This window comes from Tamandua tetradactyla, chromosome 4, assembly GCF_023851605.1.
Source record: "Tamandua tetradactyla isolate mTamTet1 chromosome 4, mTamTet1.pri, whole genome shotgun sequence".
In the NCBI taxonomy this organism is placed as follows: Eukaryota; Metazoa; Chordata; class Mammalia; order Pilosa; family Myrmecophagidae; genus Tamandua; species Tamandua tetradactyla.
Genome location: NC_135330.1, coordinates 691,091 through 710,050, shown reverse-complemented (window position 1 = coordinate 710,050; position 18,960 = coordinate 691,091). Strand labels below are relative to the sequence as shown.

The 18,960-nt window shown below is 41.7% G+C and overlaps 1 protein-coding gene across 1 annotated transcript in view; it reads right to left on the bottom strand.

Annotated features, from left to right (window-relative positions):
• Nucleotides 1-18,960, bottom strand: part of LOC143679692 (uncharacterized) — a 78,635-nt gene that overhangs the window by 41,067 nt on the left and 18,608 nt on the right.

The following is an 18,960-nucleotide window of genomic DNA, read 5'->3' as shown; positions in this document are numbered from 1 at the left end:
TTTACTTCCGGATGTTATATATATGTCAATACTACACTGTCTTATTTAACCTACCTCTATTGTAAGTCTTAAAATTGGGTAGATTGCAATACTAGCAGTGGTCAGTAAGAGGGAAGGGTAAGGGGTATGGGATACTTGGGGTTTTCTGTTTTCTTTTAATTTCATTTCTGGAGTCATGCAGATGTTCTAAAAATGATCATGATGATGAATACACAACTGTGGTCATATTGTGAACCACTGACTGTATACTTTAGATGGATTATATAGTGTATGAAGATATCTCAATAAAAATACATAAGAATCAAAAAGAAAGCAATAATGCAGAACTTCCCCCCACTCCACGTCATAGAAATTGCTTTCACTAAGGCCATGAATAACTCATGTTGTCAAATCCAGAAGGCACTTCCTGGAGTCTGTTTCACCTGACGTCTTTGTAGGATTTGCACTGTTGATTCCTCAATCCTTCTTGGAGTTTTCTCCCTAACTTGGCTTCTGTGACACCACTTTTCCACTTCTCTCATTTCTCACTTTTTCTTAATAGTGTTATCTACCTTTTCATTAAATACTGGGGAACCTCTGAGCTCCACACCAAGACTTCTCTTTTCCACATGCTTGTGCTGGTTTGAATCTGTTGTGTACCCCAGAAAAGACGATGCTCCTTTAATCTGATCTTCTGGAGCCAGGTCTCAGGCTGGTGGGACGTCTGGACTAGGTTGTTGCCAAGGACAGGTGACTCCACCCATTCAAGATGGATCTTAATTCGCTTGCTGGAGTCCTTTAAGGGAGAGATGTTTTGGAGAGAGCAGAGAGCTAAGAGAAGCTCAGAGAGAAAGAAAATACCCAGAGATCATTTGGAAACAGCCATTACAACCAGAACCAGGAGAGATGGGCCAGCCACGTGCCTTCCATGTGACAGGGGAACCCAGATGCCAGCAGCCTTTCCTCCAAGAAGGTATCTTCCTCTTGATGCCTTAATTCAGACATTTTCATGGCTTTAGAACTGTACATTTGTAACCTAATAAAACCCCATAGAAAAAGCCAATCCATTTCTGGTATATTGCATTCTGGCAGCTTTGGCAAACTGAAACAATGCTCTTCCTGGGCGATAGTCCATAGTTTCAATCGCCAATTACAAATAGATGTCTCTTAAACCAAATCTCTAGCTCAGACCTCCTCTTGAACACAATGTCTGGCATATGGAAAGTGCACAATAAAGGTTTATTGAAACAAACAGAGCACTAGCTAGATCTTTTCAACCACAATTCATTGGGCATCTCCGTCAGATGTCCCAGAGTCCTCAGATTCAGTATGAACCAAAACTGGACTCATTTCCTATGAACCTGATTAGGCCTTTTAATCCCGATAGTTTTTCCTTCAGAATTTGGTACCTTTAATACCCAGGTGCTAAGCCAGAAACTTGTCGCCCTTGACCCTTTCCCTCCCCTCACTCCCATCTATGTGTCTAGTATATTCTCTCTCCAGTGTATTCTCTCTTTCCTGAACAGGCTTGGTTTTCAGTGGCTCCATGACCTTGTCCTTCCTGCTCTCTCCTACTCGCCTCCATCCCCATTTGCTCAGCTGGAAGGCCTCTCTGCTGTAAGCTCAGTCTAAGGGTTGCCCCCTTCCCCTGCTTCTCCCAGCTGCCTCCTGGTTACACTCTCAGACCTCGAGACTTCTGTTAATACTTTTCACACTTTATACCACATGTTCATTCACCACTACCCTACACTCTATGCTTCCTGAAGGCGAGGGATTTATCTTACGATTGCTGGGGATTCCTAGCATCAGGATTTCTCGTTGGTGACAGGGAACGACTGAATAAATAAATGAATGAATGAGAAAGGTGGGAGAAACAGGACAGCCAGATAAAAAAATCTTGGGAACAATGTAAGCACTTATACAACGGTGCGCATAAAGAGATGCAGCCCTTTCGGAGTGCCCAGAACCTGGCCTTTCTTCAAAGATCTCCTCGAGTCTAACGATTGAACTCTTTACTTCTCTTAGGAAGATCCACAGGCAGAAGAAGGAGCCTGCTATTAGCCCTCTTGGATCAGCCCTCCTGTTTCATCTGATCCCTTTCTGTATCTGAAAAGAGCAAAAGGTTCCCTCACATGTAGGTGTACAGAAATCGCAAAATAATATTTTTTGTTTTGTTTGAATTCATGTGAAATGACTAAGAAATTGGTTAGTTTTTCATTGTCCCTCCAATAAAGTTTCTGGTTTAGCATTGCCTAGATATTTAACGATAGAAGTGATTTTAAACATTCAGTTAGGACTTGAACCAAATGGTATTTTGTAATTCCTTACGCTTTTGAAACTCTGTGACTCTATGAAGTGGCACATTCTGGGTTGTTTGAGTCAATAGGGTCTTCACAGGAAGAATAAGCTCTGTTCAGTTTTTTTACGTATCTCCGTACATGTAAGCATTTCTCTATACACACACACAGAGGCACACATGTGATATGTACAGCATAAGGAATTCTGCTCACAACGCTTCTTTTGAACCCAGGTCTCCCTCCTGGCAGGGGAGAATTCTACCACTTAACCACTCTTGCTCCCTCTGTTCAGTTTTAAAGCCTCGAGGCCATGGAACCACAACCCTGAAGAGGCGGTTTGACCACAGTTGTGCTCTAAAGCGCCTCGGTCCGATGACAGAGCCCAGATAAAAGAAGGAACGAGACCAGAACTTCCTTGGTGGCTTCACATTTCTAAAAGGTGAGACCTGGGCTGCAGAGTCAGGCTGTATCACTGGCATATCTAGAGCTTGGTCTGCAAGGCTCCCACATGTTAAGGAGACAGTACACTTACACGGCGTTTGCTAGTGTTGGTTTGTGTGTGTTCAGTTGTAGACAGGTATGCCTGCAATTTGAAAGTGTGACTATTCCAGTTGAAACGGAACCTAAGATTTAAAACAGACAACCGGGAGCAGAGCAGAAAGGCAGTCAGACCTGCTGGGTCATAGCGATGCCACCTGGAAGTTGATAAGAAGATTTCTGCAATGGGGGAAGGGAGACATTGGTTCCTGAGCATTGGGAGGGTCCTAGGACAACAGGTTTGCGTTTCATTGTGCATAACACCACGTGCTTTCACTTCTCATGGTCTCATTATTTTGCCGCGCACTTTCTTCCAATGGAATTAGGTATTATTCCCCTGCGAAGGTCAGCGCATGTCAAGTTTGATACTTTAAGAAATCAACAGGACAGGACTTCCAGGAAGATGGCCTAAGAGGGCAGCTTGAGTTCAGCCCTGCTGCACGGAAAAATTAGAGACAGATAAAGCCCTGCCTAATGACCAAATTACAACACCAGAGGGGACACAGACGTTGGAACAACTAATCAAAGATGTTCATACAACTTTACTTAATAAAATAGGTGGGATGAAAAATGACATAAAGGAGATCAAAAACATAGTAGAAGAGCATAAAGAGGAATTTAAAAGAATAAATAGAAAAATAGCAGATATCACAGAGATTAAAGACTCTGATGACCAAATAAAAAACATACTAGAGGCACACAACACCAGATTTGAAGAGAAAGAAGAAAGAATACATTATATAGAGGACAGGATAATTGACTTTGAAGACTCAAAACAGCAAATGGCAAAAAAGATGGAAAAAATGAAACGGGAACTCAGGGAAATGATAGACAAAACAAAGAGCACATAAGAATCATTGGTGTCCCAGAAAGAGAGGAGAAGAGTAAAGGGCTAGGATGAGTAGTTGAGGATATAATGGGGGAAAACTTCCCAACCCTTATGAAGGACATTAATATACCAGTCAAAGAAGCCCAACGAACTGTAAACAGAATAAATCCAAATAGGCCTTCCCCAAGATACATACTAATCAGTCTGTCAAATATTGAAGAGAAGCAAAAAATCCTGAAAGTGTCAAGAGAAAAACAATCTACTACATACAAAGGAAACCACATAAGACTGAGTTCAGACGACTCAACTAGCACCACGGAAGCGAGAAGGCAGTGGTATGATAATATTTAAGATCCTGAAAAGGAAGGACTTCCAGCCAAGAATTCTGTACCCAGCCAAACTGTCCTTCAAAACTGAGGAAGAGATTAAAGTTTTCACAGACAAATAAGGCCTGGAAGAATTTGTCAACAAGAGAAAAACCCTACAAGAAATACTAAAAGGAGTTCTGCCAGTTGAAGAAAAAAGATGGGAGAGGATGTCTGGAGAAGGGCACGAATTGAAGAATACCAGGAAGAGTAATTTAAAGGATAAAAAGAGAAAGAGGGAAAAGAATATATAGATCTGACAAATAAAATAAAAAAGATAAGACGGTGGGTTCAAGAAACGCCTTTTCAGTAATAACTTTGAGTGTTAATGGACTAAACTGACCAATTAAAAGATACAGATTGGCAGAATGCATTAAGAAACATAACCCAGCTATATGCTGCTTACAAGAGACTCATCTTAGACACAAGGATACAAATAGATTGAAAGTGGAAAGATGGAGAAATATTTTCCACACAAGTTGTAAGCAAAAGAAAGCAGAGGTAGCTATACTAATATCAGATACAGTACATGAGACAGACATTGGCAAAACTGAAGGGAGCAACACATATTTCAACAATACTAGTAGGAGACTTCAATACACCACTCTTCTCTGTAGAAAGAACAACCAGACAGAAGATCAACAACGAAATAGAGAAGTTAAATACCTTGATAAATGAATTAGACCTAACAGACATATATAGGTCATTGTACCCCAAAACACAAGGATATACATTCTTCTTTAGTGCTCATGGAACATTCTCCAGGACAGATCATATGCAGGGGCACAAAAAGGGTCTTTATAAATTTAAAAATATTGAAATTATTCAAAGCAGTTTCTCTGATCACAATGGGATGAAGCTGGATCTCAATAACCACCAAAGAATGAGAACATTCAAAAATATATGGAGATTAAAAATAACACACTCCTAAACAACCAATGGGTCAAAGAAGAAATTGCTAAAGAAATCAGCAGCTATCTGGAGATGAATGAAAATGAGAATACAGCTTGTCAGAACTTATGGGATGTGGCAAAGGCTGTGCTGAAAGGGAAATTTATTGCCCTAAATGCCTATATTAAAAAGCAAGAAAGAGTAAAAATCGAGGACTTAACAGCAAACCTGGAGGAACTTGAGAAAGAACAGTGAACTAAACCCAAAGCAAACAAAGAGAAATAACAAAGATTAAAGCAGAGTTAAATGAATGGGAGAAAAAAAGAACAATAGAAAGAATCAATAAATCAAAAGTTGGTTCTTTGAGGAAATCAATAAAATTGATGAGCCACTAGCAAGATTGACAAAGAAAAAAAGAGAGAGGATGCAAATAAACAAAACCAGAAATGAGAAGGGGTGCGTTACCACAGACCCTACAGAAATAAATGAAATCATAAGAGAATACTGTGAACAACTATATGCCAACAAACTGGACAACTTAGACGAAATGGACAAATTTCTGGAGACACACAGACAAGCTACACTGACTCAGGAAGAAATAGAAGATCTCAGAAAAACCAATCACAAGTAAAGAGATTCAGTCAGTCATCAGAAATATTCCTAAAGAGAGGAATGGAAAGATCAAAGGTGATGGTGGAGTGATACATGAAGATGGTGTGCTGGTTTGAAAGGAAGTATGTCCCCTAGAAAAGCCATGTTTTAATATAAATCCCATTTCTTAAAGGTAGAATAATCCCTATTCAATACTGTATATTTGAAACTGTAATGAGATCATCTCCCTGGTTGATGTGATTTAGTTAAGAGTGGTTGTTAAACTGGATTAGCGGATGACATGTCTCCACCCATTTGAGTGGGTCTTGATTAGTTTCTGAAGCCCTATAAAAGAGGAAACATTTTGGAGAATGAGAGATTCAGGGAGATTCAGAGAGAGCAACACTACAAAGCAGAGAGTCCACCAGCCAGCGACCTCTGGAGATGAAGAAGGAAGACGCCTCCCGGGGAGCTTCATGAAATAGGAAGCCAGGAGAGAAAGCTAGCAGATGACGCCGTGTTCGCCATGTGCCCTTCCAGCTGAGAGAGAAGCCCTGACTGTGTTCGCCATGTGCCTTCTCACTTGAGAGAGAAACCCTGAACTTCATCGGCCTTCTTGAACCAAGGTATCTTTCCCTAGATGCCTTTGATTGGACATTTGTTTAGACTTGTTTTAATTGGGATATTTTCTCGGCCTTAGAACTGTAAACTAGCAACTCATTAAATTCCCCTTTTTAAAAGCCATTCCGTTTCTGGTATATTGCATTCCAACAGCTAGCAAACCAGAACAGATGGGTTTTAACAAATGAATATGAATGTTGAAACTTTAAACTGACATTTCTTTAGTCTCCAGTATCTTAGAGCAGCTAGAAGCAAAATCCTAAAATTGTGGAACTGTAACCCATGTCAAACTCTGAAATCTGTTCTACAACCAATTGGTACAGACACATCTTTAAATTTCAGCAAATGTCAGAGCAGAATAAATGCTAGGTGAAGCATATAAGTTGTTGCTGACAGCTGTGTAAAGATGCATGTATTTAAAAGCAATTTTCTATTCTTTGGCTTGGAAATACAATTGAGGTTATTCCAAAATGAAGATATTTCTGTTTAGGATGTTGTATTAGAATATAATTTTTTTTTGTTTCTCCATCTTAAAAAGACATACTGTTGGTTCTATACCTTGGCTTTATAAAGGAACAATTTAAAATGACCTATTTAGTAATTAATGCAAAAAACCCCAATATTTGTACCATTAATTGTTGAACATGTCTGAGTTTTTAAAAGAAATATTTTCTCTTTCCTTTCACTTGACTCAAAAATAAAAGAATGTGTTCCATTTTGTCCTTTCCTCCTAAATTTTCCTTAGGCATAGCCACACATATGAAATGTCAATTCAATTAGGATTATTTTAGAAATAATTTATCTATGATTGTGAAAAGCAGGCCAGAGTAAAATTGTCTTCCTGAACTTGCTGATCATATTACTATTGCAAGAGTATCATGTTGCGTAGATTAAAAAAAAAAACTTCTGAAAAACAACTTGACGTCTTACTTCAATCCTGTTCAGTTCACGAATTCACCTTTATAAGGAGTTATCAGCAAAACTATCAAGCTTGTGAAATTCTCCTGCTGGCGTTGTGTGCGTGCACATCCAGGAGCAGGCTAGTAGGGAAGAGGCTGCTCTTAGAAAAGAAGAAAGGAAAGGAAAAAAGAGCCACCATCCCATAACAGGGTCTAGCCTACCGTTCCCCACAGAATCTTGGAACAACTACCAAAACCCGACTGCGCTGTCTTCCTCAAAACTTCAAAAACGGTTAAAGGGCTGCTGTAACTTGGCAAGTGCCAAATCACGAAAATGCAGCCTTACAATACATATGGTAAGTGGGGTGCTGCTACTCCGGCCCCTCCCAGCGTGTGGATCCTGTTTGTGCTCCCACTGTGGTCGCCGACCTTCTTCCAGTTGGGGCACAGTGCCCCCCTCTAAACACACGGGTGCCCAGATCAGTGCCAACCTGTCATGTCGCTGCCTGAAGGACCGAGCCAGGAAATTCATCTCTGCTTCGCCCTCTCAAAATTTGCTGTGCAAGCAGAACTGGCTTGCAGACAGCAAAAGCAGTGTGTGCTGGTTTGAAAGGATTTATGTACCCTAGAGAAGCCACGTTTTAATCCTAATCAACCTTGTGGGAGCAATGGTTTCTTCTAATCCCTACACCGTACTATATGTTGGAAACTTTAATTAGCTTATCTCCATGGAGATGTGACTCAATCAAGTATGGGTATTACACTTGATTAGGTGGGATGTGCCTCCACCCATTCCAGGTGGATCTTGATTAGTTTACTAGAATCCCTTAAAAGAGGAAGCATTTTGGAGAAAGCTTCAGAATGCTTCAGAACCACAAAGCAGAGAGTCCACCAGCCAGCGGCCTTTGGAGATGAAGAAGGAAAACACCTCCCAGGGAGCTTCATAAAGCAGGAAAGCCTGGAGGGGAAGCCAGCAGATGTCACCGTGTTCACCATGTGCCTTTCCAGAAGAGAGAGAAACCTGACCATGTTCGTCATGTGCCTTTCCACTTGAAAGAGAAACCCTGAACATCATCGGCCTTCTTGAACCAAGGTATCTTTCCATGGATGCCTTAGCTTGGACATTTTTATAGACTTGCTTTAATTGGGACATTTTCTTGGCCTTAGAACTGTAAACTAGCAACTTGGTAAATTCCACTTTTTAAAAGCCATTCTGTTTCTGGTATATCGCATTCCGGCAGCTAGCAAACTAGAACTCAGTGTAAGAAACAATTAAGTCAAAGAGCAAAGGACTACCTGTTTAAGACATACAATAGGGCACAGAGTGGGGGGTGGTAATAGAGTGGGGGGAGTACTTCATAGGAACAGAGGGGGCATTTGAATCCTGTAAGCAGGGGAATCCCTAAGGCCAGGAGAAGCACAAGCCCAGGAAAAAACTCAGGCTCAGAAAAGAGAGTGAGGACACTTGCCTTGGGCTGGTATTCTTGATAGAGAGTTAGACTATGAAAGGTGTTTATTTCCTTTGCATTTGTTTGTTTGTTTTTGTTAGCTCCTGGTACTCAAGGAAATCTCTGTCATATCATTAACTGGTTACAAATTTAAGGAACAATGAGCTCTGGATGAAATCCCAGAGTTAACAGTTTAAAATATTAAAATGTCCAGTGTGCAACAAAAGAGATAAAGAATCAGGAAGTGATAGCCCATCCAAGGGAACAAGATAAAAATACAGAAGCCATCAATGAAAAGACCACACTTTGGACACACCAGACAAAGACATTAAAAATGATCTTGAGTATGTTCAAAGAGAGCAAGAAAAACAGAGAAAATCTAAGGGCTATCAGGGAAATGATTAATGAACAATATGAGAATCTCAGTAAAAATGTAGAAATTTTAAAAAGAAACCAAACAGAAATATTGCAGTTTAGAACCATGAAACCGAAATGAAAAACTCCTTAGAGGGTTGCAGCAGCAGATAGGGCAACTGAAATGACTCAGGTAAGGAGCAGAAAGAAAAAAATGAAAAAAGTGAACAGAGCCTAAGAGACCTGTAAGAAATCATGAAGCTTATCAACATACACATTACAGGAGTCCCAGAAGGAGAAGAGAGACAGAAAGGGGCAGAAGTTATTTTCAGAGAAATAATGGCACAAAAAACTTCCCAATTTTAATGAAAAAACATGAGTATACATATTCAGGAACCACAATGAACCCCAATAGGATAAACTCAAAGAGAACCACACCGAGACACATAGTAGTCAAACCGTTAAATGCCAAGGACAAAGAGAGAATTCTGAAAGCTGCCAGGGAAAAGCAAAATGTTATGTACAAGGGAGTCCCAATAATAGTAAGTGTACAAGGGAGTCCTAATAATAGTAAGTGTACAAGGGAGTCCCAATAATAGTAAGTGTACAAGGGGGTCCCAATAATAGTAAGTGTACAAGGGGGTCCCAATAATAGTAAGTGCTGATTTCTCATCAGAAACCATGAAGGCAAGAAGGCAGTGGGACAAAATTTTAAAGTGCTAAAAGAAAACAACTGCTAACTAAGAATTTTATATCTACTGAGACTTTGTTTCATAAAGAGGGGAGAGATGACAACATTCCTATAGAAACAAAAGCTAGATCTGCTATAAGTAGATGTTTGTCAGGCTGGAAAGAAGTACATTAGACAGTGGACCAAGTTGGCATAAACAGAAAGTGATGGTCCATGAAAAGGAACAAGATAAAAATCCAGAAACCACTGGTAAAGGTAACCATATGGATAAATATAAAGGCCAGTACGACTGTATTGTATTTTTGGGTATGTAATTTCATTTTTTACTTGTTACATTAATGCAGAAGCATAGAAAGTAATGGTAAATCTATGGTTTGGGACATACAATAGACACAGATATCATTTGTAAAAAGTACAACAAAAGTGTGGGGAGATGGTAGGTTATAGGTGTATGCTACTGAAATTAAGTTGGTATGAAATTAAACATGTTAGTCATAGATTTAGGATATTAAATTTAAGCCAAACCCATTGTAACCACAAAGAATATATATGAAAAAATATACACAGAAGGAAAAAAAGAAGGGACTCAAAATAGTACACTCAAAAAAAATGAAATAAATATGAGATAGACATTAATGGAAGAACTGAGGAACAAGTAGGTATAAAACTTAAAGACTAAATAGCAAAATGACAGAAGAAATTCCTGCATTATCAGTTATTACTATAAATGTAAGTGGGTTAAAATTAGTAAAAAACATTGGCAGAATGGATAAAAAAGCATGGCCCAACTATATGTTGTTTATAAGAGATGCCTTAAATTCAAAGACACAAGCAGATTGAAAGGTCGGAAAAATTTATACCTTGCAAGTAGTTACCAAAGAGAGATGGGGTATCTAAACTAACGTAAGACAATATAGATTTTAAGTCAAAAACTGTTATGAGGGGCAAAGAAGTTCACTATATAATGATAAATGGGTCAATCCAACAAGAAGACCTAACAATTATGATTATTCATGCTCCTGAAAGCAGAGCCCCAAAATATATGGAGAAAAGATTGACAGATTTCAAGGAAGAAAAAGACAGTTCAACATTCACAGTAGCACTTCAATAATGGATAGAACATCTAGACAGAAGATCAATAAGGAAATAAGAAGAATGATATCATGAGCCGACTAGATCCAACAGGTATATAGAGAACACTTCTTCCCACAACAGCAGAATACACATTCCTCTCTAGTATACATGGGTCATTATGCAGGATAGACCATATGCCAGGTCACAAAACAGATCTTAATTAATTAAAAAATACTGAAATTCTCTGACCACAATGGAATGAAGCCAGAAATCAATAACAGAGGGGAAGTGGAAAATTCACAAGTATGTGGGTCTGAAACAACATACTCTTAAATAACGAAGGGATATTTGGAAATATCTTGAACCAAATGAAAATGAAAACACAACATACCAAAACTTATGAGATGCATCAAAGACAGTGCTGACAGCTGACGGGGAAATTTATAGCTCTAAATGAATACATTTAAAAAGGAGAAACATCTCAAATCAGAGATGTAACCTCACAACTGGCTGAACTAGAAAAAGAAAAGCAAACTAAACCCAAAGAGAGCAGAAAGAAGGAAATTACAAAGATTAGAGTGGAGATAAATGAAATAGAGAATTAAAAAATTACAAAAAATCAATTAAGCCAAAAGTTGAATTTTTGAAAAGCTCAATAAAATTGACAAACCATTTTCATTGAAAAATATTCATTTTTTTCAAAAATGAAAAAAATGAGAGAGGACACAAAGTAACCAAAATCAGAAATGAAAGGAGGGGCACTACTGCGGACCCCACAGAAATAAAAAGGGTTATAATAGGATACTATTAACAAACGCGTAACATCAAATTTCATAACCTAGGTGAAACTGAAGAATTCCTAGAAACACACAAGTTACTTACACTGTCTCAAGGAGAAATGGATGATATCAACAGACTAATAACAAGTAAAAGGATTGAGTCATTCATTCAAAACCTCCCAACAAACAAAAGGTTAAGACCAGATGACTTCGCTGGTGAATTTTACCAAGCATTCCAAGAAGAATTAACACAAATCTTGCTCAAACTCTTCTAAAAAAAATCAAAGAGAAAAAAACACTTCCTAACATTTTCTGTGAGGCCAGCACCACCCTAATCCCAAAGTGAGATAAAGATACCCAAGGAAAGGAAGTTACATATGAATATCCCTTATGAATCCTTAACAAGTTACCAGAAAATCTAATCTAAAGCACATGAACAGAAAACACATGACTATCTCAACTGAAGTAGAAAAGGTATTTGATAAAAACCACTACCCCTTCATAGTAAAAACACATAGAAAACTAGGAATAGAAGGAAACATTCTCAACACGATAAAGACCGTATACAAAAACCCACAGCTAACATCATATGCAATGGTCAAAGACTGAAAACTTTCCCTCTAAGATCAGGAACAAGACAAGGATGCACATTGTCACCACTGTTATTCAACATTGCATGGGAAGTTCCATCCAGGGTAAGAAAAAGAAATAGAACATATCCAAATCTGAAAGGAAGAAAAGAAACTTTCCCTATTTGCAGATGACATGGTCCTATATTTAGAAAATGTGGAAATTCCACCACAAAGCTACTAGAGCTAAAAAAAAAACCTAAGTAGCGGGGTGCAAGAACAACATGTGAAAATTAGTAGCGTTCCTATACATTTGTAATGAACAATCTAAAGAGAAAATCAAGAGAAAAAATTCCATTTACAATGGTAACTAAAGGAACCAAATATCTAGTAATAAATATAAACAAAGATGTAAAGGACTTGCACATGGAAAACTACACAATATTGCTAAAGGAAATCAAAGACCTAAATAAATGGAAGGACTTTCTGTTTCATGGGTTGGAAGACTAAATGTCATTAAGATGTCCATTCTACCCAAAATGATTTACAGATTCACTGCAGTCTCAATGAGAATTCTTACAGCCTTCTTTGTAGAAACAGAAAAGCCAATCGTCAAATTTAGATGGTAGGGTAAGGGGATCCTGAATAGCAAAAACATCTTGAAAAAGAACGAAGTCAGAGGACTCACACTTCCGAATTTTGAAACTGAGTTTCATAAAGACACAGTGTTGGAAACAGCACGGTACTGGCACAAGGACAGACAACAGAGACCAACGGATTAGAACTGAGAGTGCAGAAATCAGCCTCACATCTACAGCTAACTGATCTTTGACAAGCTGCCAAGTGCACACAATGGGAAAAGAAGTCTCTTCAATAAATGGTGCAGGGAAAATTGGATATCCATATGCAGAGAAGGAAGGTACACCCTTACCTCACACCACATACAAAAATTAACCCAAAGTAGATTGACGTCCCAAATATAAAACCAAACTATGAAACTCCTTGAAGAAAACATAGGGAAGCATCTTCAAGACCTGCATTCAATAATGATTTCTTAAACTTTACATAAAAACTAGAGCAACAAAAGACAAATTGATAAATGGGACTTCATCAAAATTAAAAACTTTTGTACATCAAATATTTCATCATAAAAATAAAAATACAACCCACTGAATGGGAGAAAATATTTGGGAACTGCATATCCGATAAAGGTTTAATATTCAGCATATGTAAGGAAATCCTACAATTCAACAACAAAAACACAAACAATGGGGATGCGAGGGTAGTTCAGTGGTAGAATTCTTGCCTGCCATGTGGGAGACCTGGGTTCAAATTCCGACTCGTGCACTTCCCAAGCAAACAAACAAGCAAAAACAAACGAAAAACCAAACCAAAAGAGAAAAATTCCACAAATGGTGCTGCAATAAGGAGATACTCACATGAAAAAAGAATGAAATGTGACCCCTGCCATTCAGCATACAAAATAAAAACCAAAACAAAACCCACAAACAACCCAATCAAAAGTGGACAAAACACTCACATAGACATTTCTTTGAAGGAAATAAGCAAATGGCCAAAAAGCACATGAAGAGACTTCACAATCTTAGCCATTAGGAAAGTGCAACTCAAAACCATGGTGAGATACCATTTTTGTGCTACTCTGATGGCTACTATTAAAATAAGGGAAAAGAAGAGGTGTTGGAAAAGATGGAGAGAGAGAGGAGCACGCGCCATTGCTGTAGGACTGGGAAGTGGTGCAGCCACTTGCGGAAAGCGGTCCGGTCCTCGGAAGACTAAGTGCGCGCCACAACCACATGAGCGGCCAATCCCGTTTCTAGGTAAATACCACACAGGATGGAAACAGGGGCTCGAGCACATACCTGTGTCATTATTCACACCTGACAAACGATGGAAGCAACCCCAATGTCCATGGACAAATGCATGGCTAAACAAAACAGGGAGTATGCATACAATGGACTGTCATTCAGCCTGAAGAGGGCTGACGTTCTGAGACACGCCACCATGTGGGTGAACCTGGTGACGCCATGTTGGGTGAGCCAGGCACCAAAGGACAAATGTTGTGTGGGTTCACTGAAATGAAATAATTGGAATAAGCAAATTCATAGGGTCAGAAACCAGAATATAGGTCACCAGTGCCAGGGAGGGGCAGGGACGGGAATTTAAGGCTTGGTTGGTGCACAGTTTCTGCCTGAAGGGTTGGGAGAGCTTTGGTAACGGGTGGTGGTGACACAATGAATATAATCACCACTGAATTATGTACTTGAATGGGGTCAAGAGGGGGAAATTTTAGGTTGCATATACGTTACTAGAATAAAAATGTTATAAAGCCATAGGAAGGGAGAACACAGTGAACCCTAATGTAAACTGATTTAAACTATATTTAATAGTGTACTTAAAATTGTTCCATCAAGTATAACAAAATGATCACACTAATGCCACGTGTTATTAATAAGGAAAACTGTGTGTATGTGTGTAACATATATATATATATATATACAGGAACTTTGTGTTTTCTGCATGATTTTTCTGTAAACCTACAACTTCTCTAATAAAAATACACACATACATAAAATCTAACAAAAAGTAAGAAATACGATACCCCTTCACTGAGTAAACCAAAACTGCCCACGGGTCACACTAGCACGGTGGGGGAAGCCCCTCCCCACAGGGAAGCTCTTGTACCGTGTGCGGCTGTGCAGCCTCCACCCCACCTGCAGAAAACCAGCCGACTGCATCCCACAGGGTCCAATTTACTCATTCCTCTTGCTTCCATACATCGTTAGTTAATGAACGATACCTGACGCAATGCCTCCCCTTTCCAGAACCCTTCTAGGATTAGCTGTATTCCCCTCCCCAGACATCCCTCCTGGGATGCCTTAAACATAAAGAAACCTGCAAACTTAGGTCTGAACCTACAACCCAAAGATGAAAGCCAATGAAGCTTTAGCTTTGGGGCCCCTCACTTTCCCAGGCCTCTGTCAAGCCCTGCACCTAATTCTGGATACCTAAAACGGAATAAGTTTTGAGGGTCCCCCAAGTATATAAGCTTCAGGCTCCAAAAAATCTGGAACAGTCCCAGACTATGAATATACTTTGTTCCCAGTACGAAGCTATCTCTTTCCCGGTGTGGCCCCAACATCCATTCACCTGAAGAACGGACAACCATGGCTTTTTGATTCACTGACATATTTGGAGGGATAGAACAACCACACACTGTAGATCTTCGGGCGTGGTTCCTATCACCAATGTTTTCTCTAGAAATGCTTTCATGACCACAGCATTTGTCTTGGTCAATTAGAAAATATGCTCACCACACCATTACAAACGTTGGCTCACCCGGCCCTTGGCTGTGGGCTCTCAGCGAAGATCAACCGAGCAGATGAGGATGTTAAGAAACAGTCATTTTGGGTTCTAGCAGCTCGGAGATGGAAGTCGAAAGTGTTGTGTTGGTTTTCCAGGAAAGGGCTGGCAGCTGGTAAGGAAGGGAGTAGAAGCGAGCGGGCAGGAGGGATGGGGACCAACCATCCACGGGAACCTGCTAGGTACCAAGGGCTGTGTTGAGCATTTCATATCCATGACGCGTGGAATCCCAGGGAACAGCAATCCCCACTCCCTAGCAGTTTGCTTAAAGATCCCACATTTCATGGTTTAAATAAATGTGTGAAGAGGAAGTGCGGCCAAACCTAGGGGGACACAGAAGACTCACGTCACAGAGCAGGACGCCGTGTCTCCGATGTAAGGTGGCAGCTGCTTCTGACTCCCTTTTTCCGTTCCTTTCGTGGTCAGTCTCCCGTCCCTCCCTTCCGTAACTTCATCTGGAAGCCCTAACATGCTCTAGAATACTCCTAAAAGATGGCAGTCGAGGGAAGCGAGGGGCTCAGCCGTCCACCAACTGGACGGTCAGGCCCTGGAAGAATCAAAGTTGGTTGTTTCTTGGGAGAAAAGGAAAGGAGTGAGACAGTGAGTGCCGCAGCATCGCATTTGCTTTGCAGATGGACAAGTCACAGGAAGCAGCTTTGTCCCCCTTTCCCTGTGGGGGGACCAAGTGGTCTGAGAGCACAGACCAGAATTCGGTCCTAGGGCTTCTGGCTGTTTCCAAAAGTCACATCAGAGGGAGAGAGAGATCATCCCGCCCCCAGAGGCAACTGCGAAGCGGTTAAGCGTGCGGGCTTTGGCGTCACACAGGCCAAGCTGAAACCTCAGGACTGAGAGTTCAAGGAACCAACATTTCTGAGCCTCAGTTTCCTCAAGGACAAGACAGGGAAGCATTTGACCTGCCTTGCAGGGTTATCGGGGGTAACTGAGATGATGTATGAACACACGTAGCCCTCCTCCTTCCAGGGGCCTGGGTGGTGGTTATTACTATTTATCATCATTATTAAGGTGCTGCAATTCCAAAACAGGACTCAACGATTTCAGACAAGGAGCACCGGCGCTGCCAAGAGGACGTGGTGGAGGAGGGGAGGGTGCACACACACCTGGACACCTGTGAAGCAGAAGCGCTGTGTGTTTTAACACGTTGTTGTCGGGATGAGGCAGTTAGTAAAGTAACTTTGCTCAAAAAAGGCGCAGGAGGGGTGCACAGTGGGTCAGTGACAGAACGTCCGCCTGTCAGGCAGGGGACCTGGTTCTACTCCCGGCCCAGGCACCCCCAAAATTAAAAAATAATTTTACAAAGACAGAAAAGGCCTAGGAGCTCTGATGCATTCACCCAGCTTTTCATCTCTCATAAGACAAATGCTACCTGCCCTCTCTTGAGCTCTAACCTCACGTAACCAGGTTCTTGCTGCCCGTCTCTGCCTGAATGTTACATCTGCACGAAAGGCCAACAGTCCCCAAACAGAACCTGTCCATTCACTCAACAATTATCTGTGAAGCACTTGGCAGGTGCCCGGTGCTAATCTAGAGGCGAAGAAACAAAACACACGCTCAGAGCTGACTTTCGGTGGTGGCAAACAGACACAAACCAAATAAACAATCAATAAGATCCCCTCAGGCTCTGCTAAACGCTGCAAAGAGCTCACAAAAGACCAGGGATAAGGACAGGCTGTGGCTGGTTACCGGGCCTCTCCTGGGAGATGAGGTTTATGCTGCGGCCTGATGACAGAGCTGAGGGCAGAGGGCACAGGGCAGAGGGCACAGCAAGTGCAAAGGTCCTAGGGCCAGAGGGAGCCTCGTGCCATGAGGGATGGAGTGAGGGCCCGGGCCGACGCTGAGGCCGAGGCGAGTGCCAGGTTAGAGGCAGGCAGGGGCCGCTGGCGAGGGCTTACCTCAGGCCCCGGTTTTGGACCCATTGATTCCAAATGCAGGGAAAAGCCATGGGCAGGCTGTTAAGCAGAGGTGCGATGAGATCTGATTTGTTTTTAAAACAATCACCTTAGAAAAGATTGCTCCTAGACCTGCCAGTCCCTGGCCCGAGCATGCAGTGGGGTGTGGCAGTGCACACAGTGGAGTGGGGCAGTGCATGCAGTGGGATGGGGCAGTGCAGGCAGTGGGGTGTGGCAGTGCAGGCAGTGGGGTGTGGCAGTGCATGCAGTGGGGAGGGGCAGTGCAGGCAGTGGGGTGTGGCAGTGCAGGCAGTGGGGTGTGGCAGTGCATGCAGTGGGGTGTGGCAGTGCAGGCAGTGGGGTGTGGCAGTGCAGGCAGTGGGGTGTGGCAGTGCAGGCAGTGGGGTGTGGCAGTGCAGGCAGTGGGGTGGGGCAGTGCATGCAGTGGGGTGGGGCAGTGCAGGCAGTGGGGTGTGGCAGTGCAGGCAGTGGGGTGTGGCAGTGCACGCAGTGGGGTGTGGCAGTGCACGCACCTGCTTTTGTCTTACCAGTAGCTTTGTTCCGCCAGTGACCTGTCTGGCATGACGCTCTCCCTGCTCCATCCCATCCATTGCTAAGTCCTAGCAAGTCTATCTCCGCGGTGTTTCACAAGCTCAACCCCTCTTTGCATTTGCACTGCTCTCACCCCTAATTCAAGTTCTCATCGCACCTCGCCTGAATAACTTCAGCACCTCTAACTGGTCTCCCAGGCTCTTGCCTGACCCTTCGACCTTCCACCTCATGTACAACTGCCAGATAAGTCTTTTAAAAGGAAACGTCCGCTTATGTCACTCTCCTGATCAAGAATTTCCAATGGCTTCCCACTGCCTAGGAAACTAAATCATAATTTTCTAACCTCGTGTTTTAGACCCTCCACCTTATATCCTGAACTTCTCCTTCTCTTTTCTCACCGTACCTGCCTACCCTCATCCTATGCTCTGGGAAAACTGGTCTACGTGCTTCTCGAGGGACATGCCTTGCTTTTATTTAAGCATCTCCTGGGTCTGGAGTGATGCTTCCCCCACTGTCTGCTGAGGTCCTATGAAGTCCAAGTCCTGTTGTCCAATGTTACCAACTCCACGGAGCTTTCTCTGGTCTTCAACATGACTAGACCCGAACTCCCTACAGGACTTTGAACCTTCTTAAAGCATCCAGCATGTGCTTCTTTGTATCACAGTTATCTGTGTGTCTTACCCCCTACCGAACTATTAGCTTCTGGAGGACGGAAACCAAATCTTACTCTACGCTTTGTGCCTCTTACTACGTAGCACAGAACATGGCATGCAGAAAGCACTTGATAAATATTGTTGGATGAACGAATGAATGAACAAATAGTCTCTAAAATTCATCTTTGAGCTGGGTTGGTCAATAAGATGATCTTAGAAAATTATGAATAATCACAGGAAGGAATAAGAAGGGTCCAGCCCTTTAATCTTCACAACAGCATTTAAGGGCTCCTGGGAGACACAAATAAGCATGGAAATAGGTTTCCATTGTTTTACATGGAATGGATGTCAGAAAAAGTCACTTGGGACTTGCTGAAAATTATGCAGTGTGTTAACAGTGCCCTCGGACATAGATGGCAGGTCCGCAGCTGCCCTCTGCCCACAGACCTTCAATCCCCAAGGTAGGTTTAGGGGAAATAATGTAAAGCCATTTCCCCTAGCAACTAATTTTGAGTTGAGTGGTTCCTTTTCAGAAAAACAGAT